At 38.2% G+C, this 14,817-nt stretch overlaps 2 long non-coding RNA genes across 9 annotated transcripts in view; one reads left to right on the top strand and one right to left on the bottom strand.

The window, feature by feature from the left end:
* The window catches only part of LOC136843635 (uncharacterized), a 668,266-nt gene that overhangs the window by 572,662 nt on the left and 80,787 nt on the right, over nt 1–14,817 (top strand). For all 8 annotated transcript variants that reach the window (XR_010854616.1, XR_010854617.1, XR_010854615.1 and 5 more), the window contains one exon: nt 3,891–3,952. This is a non-coding gene — a long non-coding RNA (uncharacterized lncRNA). The remainder of the gene's footprint in view (nt 1–3,890; nt 3,953–14,817) is intronic.
* LOC136844220 (uncharacterized) lies at nt 13,489–14,059 on the bottom strand. Its single transcript, XR_010854774.1, has 2 exons — nt 13,843–14,059; nt 13,489–13,599 (listed from the first exon to the last, which is right to left on the bottom strand). It is a non-coding gene; the product is annotated as an uncharacterized lncRNA (long non-coding RNA).

Here is a 14,817-nt window from a genome sequence, read left to right as displayed (position 1 = left end):
ATATATATATATATATATATATATATATATATATATATATATATATATATATATTTTTTTTTTTTTTTTATAAATATTACTGCTGTTCGCCCTCGATGTATTTAGGTGTAGGAATATTAGTCCGATTAACCTCGACAGAGAACATCTCTGCCCGCCCATAGGCTAGGCAATTCAAAAATAACAATCACCGCAGTAGACAAATGGCACCGCATAGGCTGGAAAGTTTGTAAACAAAATATGCTAGGGCATTAGGGACCTAAGCCTCAGAGAGGGTTTACGCTCAATGACCCCTAGTTATGGTGGCCCTTAAGCTTTATTCTATGCATTCAACGATGCCTTTGTCAAGGTCGGATTGCCCGGGGCGGTATAAGCCCTCCTCTGGCGGGGAACGGCGAGGTCGGGGGTCAGAGAGATCCCAGCGGTCACGGAACCAGGGTGACGCTGCGTGCGTGCCGAACGATATTCTTTGTTCTTTATTACTTTTCCTCCTACGTCTAACTTAATTAGTGAATTGGGAAGACTGCCAGAATACGACTCCTGAGGTCCCTCGTTTGCGCAGCGACTCGACATTCACGGTAAGTCCGATTCTTGTTGAAGCTTCGTCGATTGACTAGTACTTTTCTGTATTTCACATTTTTCTTTGTTTTCTTCCTTCAGCCACCACTTAGGGTATATGTGTTTACAAAGTCTAGATTAAGCCTAATTATTATATTGTTAGCTTCAACCCCATTATTCCAGTAAAATACCTAGGATTTAGGTAAGCAAAATCAGGTTAAATCTCGATGCTTTTGTATGCCTCGCGTCCGAATGTTTGGAAGAACCGTTGCGTTTAAAATCAAATTCATCTCAAATATTCTTTGTTAAGGTTAATAACCCTTAACTGGCGACCTTTGGCTAATTAACGTCTGTCTTTGAGGTTAATTTTTGGCTTCAAGTGGCAGGTTACGTGTAATCTTGGTTTGCAGGGCCGTAAAAATTACGTAATACATGATCAACCAAGACCCTCACACGTAACAATATATATATATATATATATATATATATATATATATATATATATATATATATATATATATATATATATATATATATATATATATATATATATATATATATATATATATATATATATATATATATATATATATATATATATACACATATATATGTTTGTGTATATACAGTATATATACATATCTATATATACATATACATATATATATATATATATATATATATATATATATATATATATATATAAGCAATTCAAAATTTTATGTAGGATTTTTCTGTTTCTTTTTGCTCTAAAGTCACCCCCAGTGATTAAGAGAAACAGTTTACAGTTGAAAACAAAATATTAATGTGCGAAACTTTTGAAAGTACACATACTTTGTGTTTTAATCTTCTCTGCTTATTCTTGTCCTTTACCATTCCCAGTATACTACGTGGTTATCCTTCCTCTTTGTGGAGCGTTATCCCCAATGGGCAGAATCCTGTGTGTGTTTGTATGTGTGTTGTGTGTGTAAGTGTGTTTTGCATGAGTGCAAAGATATTTGTTAAGATGGATTTTGTTTTTGCTTTATACAGGCACGATTGAATTGACGGAAATTTTCACACCGACGCCAGGGAAGGCTAGATTGGATTTGTTATTATCGTTTTTATATTTATGTCTTTTTATTCTAATGAGCATTGTCAGAGTCAGTTTTTCTGTTGATCTCCCTTTCATCTTCCTCATCCTCCAGAACTTTTTATAAATTTTATTCCACGTGATAATCGTTGAAGACTTGAAAATACCAGTGCGAGAACCACTTCAGTCTCTCTCTCTCTCTCTCTCTCTCTCTCTCTCTCTCTCTCTCTCTCTCTCTCTCTCTCTCTCTCTGGTCCTTTATGGTTTGGAGTCTGTCTATTATGGTCTGTTATACTGAACCAGTAAACAGTTGATAATTATGGTATTATTCTTTTTTATTTCTGTAGGGAGGCTTTGCTTTATTAAAATGGTTGGTGTGGCTGGAGGAAAGTGGCTCATATGGTGAAGGTGATAAGAGGATTTCTTCATTTTTCTTTTTTCGATGAAATCTGCTCCACATATCGATCCATGCTAATGGAGTCCACCATTAGTTTCATTTATACGTTGTTACTAAAGGTCGAGGGACCATTAGGTATAAAACTTCTTTTCATTCGTCTTATGTGTTCTTGTCAAAAAGAATGTAGTAAAGGCTTGCTGAGAAGAGTCAAAATTAGATTCAGTGAATTTAATGAGGCAAGCAGTTATATGAAATACAAAAAAAAGTTAAGTATGCCCTAGTTTAACCAGACCACTGAGCTGATTAACAGCTCTCCTAGAGAGGGCTGGCCCGAAGGATTAGACTTATTTTACGTGGCTAAGAACCAATTGGTTACCTAGTAACGGGACCTACAGCTTGTTGTGGAATCCGAACCACATTATACCGAGAAATGAATTTCTATCACCAGAAATAAATTCCTCTAATTCTTCATTGGCCGGTCGGAGACTCGAACTCGGGCCTAGCAGAGTGCTAGCCGAGAACTCTACTGACCCGTCCAACGAGGAACTAATATGAAATGCAAGTAAATATTTTACTTGCATGTTAGAGCAAATGTATCGGGACTGTGCCATATGTCAAAACTCTGACTTATCAGCTGTGTTTTTTAGATATGTATTTGCAACTTCATTCGTGTCGTTGTTTGGCCGTAGGCTTTACTTTGGAGCAATTAGTTTTATCGCTACAAATAAAATACTCCTCTTTCCACTCCTTTTGAAATATTTCCGTCTCATTTATTTTTTGATGATGTTATTGTTTTTATAGTTTGATTTTTCTAAGATCTATGTATGGCTTGTCTTTTTACCCTTATGACCATGCAGGTGTGTGGGATCTTGCATAGTTTGCAAATTTGACCATCCTGGATTGTTCCTCAGGAGTGTGTATTTTTGCCCAATATACTAATAATAATTTGGATCAGAAAGATACTCAGAATATGAAAATTAGCAAATGCATGTACGCAAAGGAAGACTCCTTATCAGTCGACATCATTATCTGGAGGAAGGAAAATTCTGCTTAATCTGAAATATTTTCAGAATAACATGCTGAAATATTTACTGTTTAGAGAACTTGCATAGCAGTAATTTACTTTGATCTTTCTGTGTAAAATGAATTTCATGCTAGGACACTTATTTTATGTCAGTTTAAAGCTTAATAATTTATATTTATCGTAGTTTATTCAAAATAGGAAACTTAACGGAAGTATAATATCGAGGTAATAAAGTAAAGTTTACCTAAACCAAAAATTGTTGCACGTTGCCCTGAAAAACATTCGCCAAAAATGGAGCAATAAAGGCACTTAGATTTTTCACTCCATGCACAAGTATGTTAAATTAATTTTATAATGATATATTGTTTATTGCTAATATCAGCAATTCCACGATAAAGCATATTGTCCTCATTTTTTATTGTATTGGGATGCTATATGTACGTTTAAAAATTAGTTTAATTTACAATTCTGATTATCATTAGCATCATTTATTGTATCGGTATGTGCTGTCATTTATAGCATAGGGCCAAGGCGAGGGATAAGTTTTAGTTTGACCTAATCCTTTTCTTACGTGTATTAACATCAAGAAAGCAGTGAACCTCAACAAATAATGTACGTAAGTTCGGTGCAAAAATATTCAGACTCTGTCATTATTTTTCGACGCGTGGGTACACAAGTTACGTAATCATTCGGGTATTTATGACATCTGTGGCTGAATACATTTGTTCTCGTTATTTTCTGGTAATTTTAGTTGTATAATGAAGATATTTATAATTGTTATTATTTCCTTGGAATTATGAAAGGCGTTACTTTCAGACCTTACTTCATTTTCGGTCTTTCAGGTTCGGTATACATTTGTTCGAGTGACCTAACTTCAGGAGGCAGCCGGTACAGATATCTGCAGGTTAGTGACATTTCTCGTTTCCTGTGAAATGATTCAATATTTTAGTTGTTTGTTGTTCAGCGCATTTAAGAGTAACGCTGTTAGTTTCGTTTCTCGGTTTTACTCCATGTAATAAGAGATGATTACTCAGCAACCATTTCGTTATTGTCATTGTTATTGTATTTCTCCTAGTGTCCGCCTTACCCTCGTCAACATATTTTTTTTCATAATTGCGGTCGTATTAAAATATACTTGTTTTTATCACATCATATTAATCGACAATATTTTTCCTAGTTTAACCTAGTTTCTCTGAACCACACCCCCTATCCATACTCGGCCAAAATTGTTGCCAAAAATTGTACTGTAACTGCTAGTAATCGAATGAATGTGTCCTGATTACCGTTTTCCTTCGAAATTTCTGTGATCAAAGGCAAATTTTTTGCGTCACTCAGTTATGGAAAATTGCAATTTTATATTGGAAGAGTCATAACTCCCCCTGAACTTTTATGTAATCAGAATTGGGGACAAGTACGACTTACCTTTTTAGGAACTAGGATGAACTTGAGTTGGAGGACAGATTTCCAGCGGCACTAACATTAGGCTATAATAACTTCTATATCTAGGTATCGAGAAACCTAAATATACAGCTGGAGCTTTGAAAATTTGTTCTCATCTGTATTGTTTTAAATAAACGGAAATGGACCTTCGTGTATTCGTATTTGAAATTGAGAGAGAGAGAGAGAGAGAGAGAGAGAGAGAGAGAGAGAGAGAGAGGGTGGGGTGGAAGGAGACACCAGAAGGAAGATGAAAGAGCCACGAGTCAAGGATGTCGAAAGTTTTCAAGAGACCTTCTTGTCGAAGGAAGTCTTTACGTATAAAAAAGTAGAAGCGTTTGGGATTCAGTTCATTTTTCTTTTCTCTTCTGAAAACCAACTTATTTTTTTTTTTTCCAGTTTTATTTTATCGATCTATATTACGCTGGCCTTATGCCACCATAGGCTTTTTCTTCAAAAGCAGCCAGAAGAATATTATCTCCCTTTCAAGTCTAATTTTTATTGTGGTGGCTGGGCAGGGTTATTGTCTCTTATGTTTCCTGGCCAATTTATACTTAAGCATTCATGCTACTTTTTATTGCATATTATACCGAATGATTTCATTTTCAGTTTTTTTTTAATACAGAGTTTTCTAGTGGTCATTACGAGAACATTTAATTTTTCCCTACGTTTTCATTGCTCACGTTGTATTTGAATAACTATGATAATCGTGTCATATTATTTATTATAAAAACATAAATAAAACACTTTTGGTCATTCTTTCGTGTTATCCTGTTTGCTGTGGTTTTAGTTTCGATTTTTTTTTTTATTATCGCAGATTCTAATATCATTGACTTTCGCAGCTGTTCATGTTAACGTCCCAGTTTCCAAAATAAAACCGTCTTCCTGTTGTGTCGGTGTGTTTAAGTGACCACTAATTCATAACAGCCTCCTCGGATATTATTGGTTCTCAGTGGTCCCACTGCGGTTGTCTTTCGTCTGGCGGAACTTTATAGGCCATGACTGCCACTGCTGTCGGCATTGCCTCCTCTTATATACTGCGTCCTCAGTCGTCTTACTATTTTTTGACCCTCGTCGCTGCCATCCGCCATTATTAATTTTTTTTGCGTCCTCAGTCGTCTTACTGGATGTTGACCCTTGTCACTGCCATCCGCAATTATTCATCCTTTTGTGTCCTCAGTCGTCCTACTGCTTTTTGACCCTCGTCGCTGCCATCAGCTATTATTCATCATTGTTTTGAGTCATCAGTTGTCTTACTGGACGCTGACCTTTGTAGCTGCCATCCCCCATTATTCATCATTGTTTTGCATCCTCAGTCGTCTTACTGGATGTTGACCCTTGTCACTGCCATCCGCCATTATTCATCGTTTTGTGTCCTCAGTCGTCTTACTGCTTTTTGACCCTCGTCTCTGCCATCAGCCATTATTCATCATTGTTTTGCGTCCTCAGTCGTCACACTGGATGTTGACCCTTGTCACTGCCATCCGCCATTATTCATCATTGTTTTGCGTGTTCAGTCGTCTTACTGGATGTTGACCCTCGTCACTGCCATCCGCCGTTATTCTTAGAGACTGTTCTAGATGACTCTTACTAGTAAAGGGTTGCGTCATATGGAACCATCCCCTCGTATAGTAAAATGTTTTAGTATTTTACACCGCTTCTCTCTCTCTCTCTCTCTCTCTCTCTCTCTCTCTCTCTCTCTCTCTCTCTCTCGTGTGGGCAGAAAGATTACTAAGCCTCTGTTGTTTCCAGCCCTGGCGTTTTTACCCATCCTATTGAATCCTTCTACTCCCAGACGCTGGCATTCCCTTCCTTTATTTTTGCCCTCAAAATCTAATCCGGCCTTTGGTTTTTGGGGAATTATTCCCATAACTTTACATTTCTTTTTTTAACCAAACTTAATCTTTGGAGTGACTTCTTAGCTTTATGTGTCAAAGATTGGAACATCTTCATTAGCAGTGCCCTGTCTAACTTTTTCCCCGCTTATTCTTTCTCCGTTTTTCCCCTCGGTGTCAGTTGCAATTCCACCTGTATGTTTTGCACCCATATCCAGATGAGTTTCATTCTCCCCTTCCTGCTCCGATTTAGACAGAAAATAATTTTTTTTTTCAGCAGTAGGCTGTTCCTCTTAGTTTTGTATAATGAATAAAATTTTCGTGGTTTTTCATTCGCTGATTTCACCTTATGTTTTTCGAGTTAAACCCTCCAGTTTTTATGGTCATATTGAGCTAAAATTTTGTCTGCTTTACTTTTCTCTCTCTCTCTCTTACTCTCTCTCTCTCTCTCTCTCTCTCTCTCTCTCTCTCTCTCTCTCTCTAGTCTCTCTCTCTGGCCAATATTAGTATTAATATTTTTGAGTTTCATAGCTAATTTCTTTTTGATGTAGGTCTTTCTTAGTTATACGACGTACCTATCGTTCACCAATTAAAATCATTACATCCCCTCACGGTTGTGTACGAATGCTGGAACGTTGATTATTGAACTTTTTCATAAGTGTCGTAACTGTAGACTTTCAGACTGCCATTATGCCTACAGTATTTTTTTCACCTTTTAGTTATGTACGGGAATGATATGCCGCTCTGGTAAAAAGATGACACTGACCTCTCACGATTAACTGGTTACTTAATCTTTCACTCTAGACTAAGGATCTAAGGTCACACGTGTTCAAGTGCACAGTCTCTTACTTCTTGCTACTGACTTTCCGTGTCTGGGTTTCTCATTGCGGTTATTTATTGAGCAGGACATTTTATCTCTCTCTCTCTCTCTCTCTCTCTCTCTCTCTCTCTCTCTCTCTCTCTCTCTCTCTCTTTTACGTTTAGATATTAGGAATATTTACGTAAGATTATGTGAGACAAACTGTCTGTTTACCATGGCAGAAATAAAAGCTTTTGTGTGTGTATTAGTCTCCTGTGCATTTCCTTCATCCCTTTATTGTCTCTTCTTTTGCTCCGTTTACCTTGCATGACACTCCATTGCTTCCACCAGTTTTATTTGAAATACTCCGTCGAATTCTTTTTTATTTTTTTTTTTCGCAGATGGTGTGCCTCTTCACGGGGTGATATTTTACCCTCTTCAGAGTGACTGCACCATTCACTATAACCCATTTCAGACACTCTTCTCACATGATTATTGTTTGTTTCATAAAGAATTCCCCTTGCTTCTTCAGGGATATTACTTCTTTTCCCAAAGAGTAATGAATATTTGCTCGTTGGCTTTCGATAACTTTATCGAGAGGTACAGTGAATGCATAAAGCTCAATAAACAAACTCAGTTACCTGTTGATAGTGTTTGGTATTGCTGCGTTACTTTTAGGAAAACGTCCTCCAAAAGATAGAGAAACGATTTTTCTCGCTTTTTAAAAATCCATTCAGGACGATGGATAACACAAATTGATCGCGAAAATTTTTCTCAAATATAAACTCCAAAATTATTGCCTAACATGGATATATGCGCTCACACGCTGTACACACACACACACACACACACACATTAGTTATATATATAATAATATTTGGTTCTGACACACACACACACAAACAAACACACACACACACACACACACACACACACATATATATATATATATATATATATATATATATATATATATATATATATATACATATATATATATGTTTGTATGTATGTATATATATGTATATATGTATATATATATATATATATATATATATATATATATATATATATATATATATATATATATATATATATATATATATATATATATATATATATATATATAGAATATAGATATATAGATATATAGATATATAGATATATAGATATATATATATATATATATATATATATATATATATATATATATATATATATATATATATATATATATAGAACAGAGAGAGAGAGGAGGGGGTCGAATATTCTCACTTAATATGATGAAGAGATTTTTCTCTTTCACCTGGGTTTAATTACATTATATTTTTTCCCACTCATCATTTGAAGTTTCAAATGATGGTTAATTATCTTAGATTTTTCTCCTGTCGTCCTCCTTCGGCACCTGATTAAACGCCCTTTCATTCAGTTACACTTTTCCATTCCGTGATTATTCCTAGGATAACAATCACGGTCAAGATAAAACTGAAAGAGACAAGGTCAGCATAAATTGCACTCACGACTGAGAAAACAAGTTTGCTCTCTCTCTCTCTCTCTCTCTCTCTCTCTCTCTCTCTCTCTCTCTCTCTCTCTCTCTCTCTCTCTCTCTCGAGTATGAGACAGAACGTTGTAGTTAGCTACAATATAATACCCTATCGCCGATGTTATGTATATTTCAGATCCAAATTTGTCCCACGCCACATAATTATTCTCAACCGCGTGTACAAATTATATGAAGTGCGTGATAAAAAGGTGATACCCTGCTCAAGCATGGGAAAGCTTTTATTTATAGCATATCGTTAACGTCACCGTAGCTCCTCCTTCGTTACACATCTCTAGAAATAGTTGAGTAGCACCGTTGCTTCTAATGTATGTTTGGAAAAAGTCTGTGTATGTTTTGTATGCTTGTTATGATGACGATTGTATGCTATGCTGTCTGCCACTGTTGCCCTTTTACCCTCCTTATGCACGTTCGCAAAATTTGAAACTTTGACGTACAGTATATTTCAGTGAGTCGTTCTGTCACATCAGGATCTCGAAGACAAGCACAGGCGATGAACGCAGGGGATTCTTTTGGTTTTTATTTATTTATTTTTTTATGTATTTATTTTTTGCATTTTCTAGTTCCGCATTATCATTGTTTCTTCTTCTCTTTGCTGATTTACTAGTCTCAAATTTTATCTTGTTTCTCTTCATTCCTCCCCAGATATTTTTTTGTGATAGGTTTGCTAAAATTAATTTTTGCAGAGACTTTATGCTTCATTAAGGAAATTATTTCTTTACCCTATGTGACTGAATACGACCTTTCAGTGCCCTGTCCCTCATTCTGATTAATATTTGGAGTTTTGAGAATGAGTCGTCGTTACGTTTACAAACAACCGCAGAGATCTGTTTTCCTCGAGAGAGAGAGAGAGAGAGAGAGAGAGAGAGAGAGAGAGAGAGAGAGAGAGAGAGAATAAGTAAGGATCCTGCAAGGTTGGTGTAATTTATAGTTATAATTCCCTACAATTGTTTCCCTTTTCTCTCATTCTCTCTACCTGTCTTTTGGTCTCAATTACTTCGTTAATGTTGTTTTTGTTCCTTGGGAATTTCCTCATTTCCAATAATTTCATGTGTGTTTTTTTTTTTTTATTACTTGACTTGCATAAAAATGTGTTGAATTACTACTTGTGCCTCCTCTCACGCTAATGACATCCCGACTTCATATTATGGGAAGTTTTGCCTCCACGCTGGGGAACAGTCGGCTGCTTTTTACTTGATTAGCATGAAAGTCTTGAATATCCTGCCCTTTAAAGATATGCCGTTATTTCAGTATAGAGAATAATGCTCAGAACATATAAAGCGAAAATAGAATTCACAGCAGATCTTCAGTTTTGACCTGTGCATTGCATAAAAAAAGGAGTTCACCACGCTAAGGATTACATTAAAATCTCAAATCTATATATTTCTCGTATGCCGCCATGTACTAATTACATGGATAAGCATATTTAACATCAGGAGTCACACACACACACGTGTATATATATATATATTATTATGATTAGCAAGAATTCGCTAGCAAATTGCCTCCCCCCCCCTTCTTTGTTGTTGTTGGTTGTTCATTTACTGCCAGCCGGCCGATCGATAGACCATCTGTCTATCGACTTAAAAACAAGGTTTAAAAGATTAAAGGCGCTCCCATTTTTGATAAAGATCTTTCCTTCGAGGCAAAAGTAATCTGGCTTGGGTGTCTCTCCTACAGGCCAAAACCTCCCCTGCGGCAGCAGGTGCAATGAGTCAAACATCTGTGTTGGGCGCACCCCTGCCCCATAGGAGGGGATAAAAGCAAAAGCCCACGAGGTCTCGACACACACGCGGGCTGGAAGATATGGAGACTTGTGAAGACGCCCTTAACACCTGGCCCCATCGATGCCCTTGCATCCTAACCACGTGGCCCTTTCCAAAGTATACTTCTCCTCGTGCCCTTCAACCGTATTCCTCGAGCCCACACGCCATTGCTTGGAGTTTCGAGGAGTCCCCATCGCCTTGCCCCTTTACGGAAGCCCTTGCATCTCACCACGTGGAAGAAACTCGTCCTCGGAAATCGCAAGTCATCCACGGACCGCCTTCTACGCGCCCTCGGAAAATCTGCTAAGGTAAAGTGCCCTGGAAGAGCCCATTTTCAGTCACGCTTTTGTCTCGTAGTATTTTCTTAAAGAGAAAGCCAGAAATCTCCCTTGTCTAATGTCCGTGCGCCTCTTGCATCGGCAGTATTAATTCTTTATTACTCCTTTGGCACCCTCAGTGCAGCTTCGAATTCATTATTCTTTTGTCTATTTTCATTACTGGCGTATAATGTGCATATCTCTCATTTCAGAGGATCCTATCGTGGAAGCTTCTCGGACTCGGAATCTGTGGCTGGGAATTCCTTCAGTTTAGTCAATCTACTGAGTTCCTCTTTCCCGTACTAATGTCATTTATGTAAATACACTACTTTAAATGTGCCCACGTGTTTTACGTAATATTTCCCTCAGTAACAAGAGCCCTATGCTCATATGAAATTCTCCTTTGTTTTCCTCTTTTTTTACGTTTTCCCGTACCCACGAAGTCAGAATCACAAGGCTAAATTACCTTAAATTGTTGCTACCTGTCTCACAGAGCATATTTCAAACTAAAACCACGGAAAAACGTAAAAATGGCGACCTGGCCATAGATCTCGTTTGCAGCTGCAGTTCCCCTAGTGTTGCTTTATTGCATTTGCAACTTGCCAGATCAGCTATTAGCAAAGCTAAGCTGGGTACGAGACAATTACGAACCTTATGTGTAAAACCAGCACACAGATCCAGAAAATTCCACGTAAGTAATGTGTTTATCTTAGCAAAACCTTTTTACAATCGTGACTGTTCCTAGGAATTAGAAATAGGGACGCATGTAATCACTGAGAGAAAAGAACCGCCGTATTAGATTCGTTAATGCATGCCTTTCAGGATAGGTAGTTAGGAAATAACCAGTGCTAACCATCCTTTGCTTCGAGGAATAGTGCGAAATTCCTCTGTGTTAAAATCCTTGCCATATCTTTTGCTTCGAGGAATAGTGCGAAAATTCCTGTGTTAAAATCTTGCCATATCCTTGCTTCGAGGAATAGTGCGAAAGAAATTCCTCTGTGATAACTTTTACTTCGCATTTCGAATTAGCGAACTGTTATTTAGGCGCGAATAAAATTCCCACGTGGGACACGACGAAGTCAGCTTGCATTGCTGAAAATTCTCTCAGTGTAGTTAGAATTCGAGCTAGGTGTTAGGAAAGCGAAATTTAAACTCCGCTTATAGGGAAAATTACTAGGCCGTTGTACTGTTATCCTCTCAGACGACTGGGAAATTCCCCGGAATCCCAGACGGTATATAAATATACGGGTTCATTCACCCAGAATCTAAAAATACCTCCGGTGTTGGCCAAACGACCTGCACCCCCACCCCGCCCATGCCCGCGTGTGTAGCATTTTTTTTTGTCCATTCATTTCCCAGCATACATTTTTCTTTGGGTTTCCCGTTAGTAATTTCTAAGTCCTAAGGGACGAATCGTAATTCCAAGTCCTAAGTGACTCCTAAAATTCTACGTCGCACGTGGCGAGAATTCCTCCAAATTCCACAAATTTCAAGTCCTAAGTGACTCCTAAAATTCTACGTCGCACGTGGCGAGAATTTCTCCAAATTCCAGTCCTCAGAGACTCCTAAAATTCTACGTCGTACGTGGCGAGAATTTCTCCAAATTCCAGTCCTTAGAGACTCCTAAAATTCTACGTCGCATGTGGCGAGAATTTCTCCAAATTCCAGTCCTCAGAGACTCCTAAAATTCTACGTCGTACGTGGCGAGAATTTCTCCCAATTCCAGTCCTTAGAGACTCCTAAAATTCTACATCGCACGTGGCGAGAATTTCTCCAAATTCCAGTCCTCAGAGACTCATACAAAAATTCTACATCGCACGTGGCGAGAATTTCTCATTCCTGCGGGAACCCAAAATTAAGTCCTTTTGAGACATTATATAGTGTAGTTCACACACATCTAAGCCCACGGGACTGATAATTCTAGTTCGTTAGAACAACTCCTTCACGCTCACAGCCAGCCGCCAAGTCCGAGCGTGACAAAATCCAACTACGCCTTCCGAGACGCATATTAGAATTCGTTCGCCAAGAACAACCACGTCTTTCCAAGACACATCCAATTTTAACAAAAAGTCTCCTCAGACTTACTAATCAACTGTCTTATTCGGACAGATCCATTCTCCTGCAGTCTGAACAATTGAGTGTTTCAGATTCCTGCAATTGAGTCTTTTCAGACAACCTGAGTCTTCTCAGACATATCATATACCCATTATTTCAAGATGGCTAATACCAGAGCCCAACAAAACGAGGATTTCAAATTCTACATGTCCACTGGGAAGGACATGGGACTATCGGGGCAAGATCTGAGAGCATGGGTTCAAGAGCGAGTGGACGATGCCAAGGCGGAGAGAGCAAGAGAACGTGAAGAGAGAGAGAGAGAACGAATTGCCCAAGAACAACGAGAGGAGAGGGAACGAATTGCCCAAGAACAACGGGAGGATAAAGAACGTGCAGAGAGAGAGAGGGAACGAATTGCCCAAGAACAACGAGAGGAGAGAGAACGAATCGCTCAAGAACAACGGGAGGAAAAAGAACGTGCAGAGAGGGAGAGAGAACGTGAGGAGAGAGAGAGAGAACGCGCCCATGAGCTCCAGGTGCTAGAACGACAGCACGCCACCCCCCCGCCCCCTGTTCACTGAATAAAACAATATTCCACCAAAGTTATTATACAATACAAATATAAACAGGTGTGGAATAGGGGTGAATGGGAAAGAAAGACAGACCAATAATTATTTAATTATTTTTATTAAAATTGGCACTGCACTTTTTGTCAGCTCGACAAATGCGTTTCTGTCTCTTCCAAGGACCCACTTCACATTCAGCGAAAAAGTAACGTTACCTATAATCAAAGGAAAAGTTCAGTTACTTCTAAGAAATTGTTAACTTCACTTGTGATCAATTAAACACAGTTCAAGCAAATTAAAAATCACTTTCGACCTTTTAACTCAATTGAGTTTAAAGCTAGTGCTAAATAAGGAAAGATTTTTCATGGGGCCTTTTGACAATGATCGGCCAAAGCAAAAGCAATGACTACTACCCAACTGGTATAACAAAGCACCTTGGAAACTTTTGTTTTACTCACCCAAACAGAGGCTGACGAAGCACTTTACAAAAGTTAATCCATGAAACTGAAGAAGTTGATGGAGCACTATAACTTTGAGGCCTTGCCAGCTTCATCAGGGCGGGTAGTTAGCGGGATCTGGACTCACGCTCTATATCTCTGACGCAGTACCTCAAACAAATCATCCACAGTTAATTACATATGTTTAAAAGAGAGTTCATAAAGTTTGTTCACCACAGTCGGCCGTGCACTATCTTGAAGCAGAAATGCTCCAAAGATGGGGGCAGGGAGCACAAAGCAGCTATATTTGCTGCTATCCGGTAAAGTGATACCAACAACTGTTTGCCTTGGTACTTGTGCTTGTACTTGTACTTGTACTGCCAGAGTAGGGTACTTCATATCTTGAAGTTACCTTTTAGCGTCCCTGGCAAGGAATCTGGATGAAGGTTTTCTACAATCCAATATTTAACCTTCCTGCGTCCTTGTCAAGGAATCTGGATGAGCGCTTTCTTGTGAGAAGCTCAAAAGTTTCCAAGGGGAAAAAGTTTAACTTTAAAAGAAAAATCTTTCCTTATTCGGGAAGATACTTAAAATTATTATTTTTGTACACTGGCCGCCCGAGGTGAACAAATTAACATATTTGTGAAACAAACAAATATATACAAATAATGTTTGTATCCACTAGGACAGCGTCGAGCCTGCATCCCGTGAATACTCAATATATTACAATCATAAAAACAAAACTTACAACTGCCATTCAGATAGCAGTTTTAAACAAGCATGACAGGATGTACTGTCCTGCCCATTTAAATCTACAGGAGAAGCAACAACAGCTCTAGCCATACTCACCACATTCTCTTCAGCTTCAAGAAGCGCTTTATTACGCTCTTGGCATAACCGAGCCGCTTCCCTGTTTCCACTGGTCTTATGAACCTGTGGTTCAGTGGGAACTGATTCTTTGGACTGGCTTTCACTGGACCATCAAAGGTCTCCGTT

This window comes from Macrobrachium rosenbergii, chromosome 12 (assembly GCF_040412425.1).
Source record: "Macrobrachium rosenbergii isolate ZJJX-2024 chromosome 12, ASM4041242v1, whole genome shotgun sequence".
In the NCBI taxonomy this organism is placed as follows: Eukaryota; Metazoa; Arthropoda; class Malacostraca; order Decapoda; family Palaemonidae; genus Macrobrachium; species Macrobrachium rosenbergii.
The sequence above is the reverse complement of the archived record's forward strand: the minus strand, read 5'-3'. Positions and strand labels throughout refer to the sequence as shown.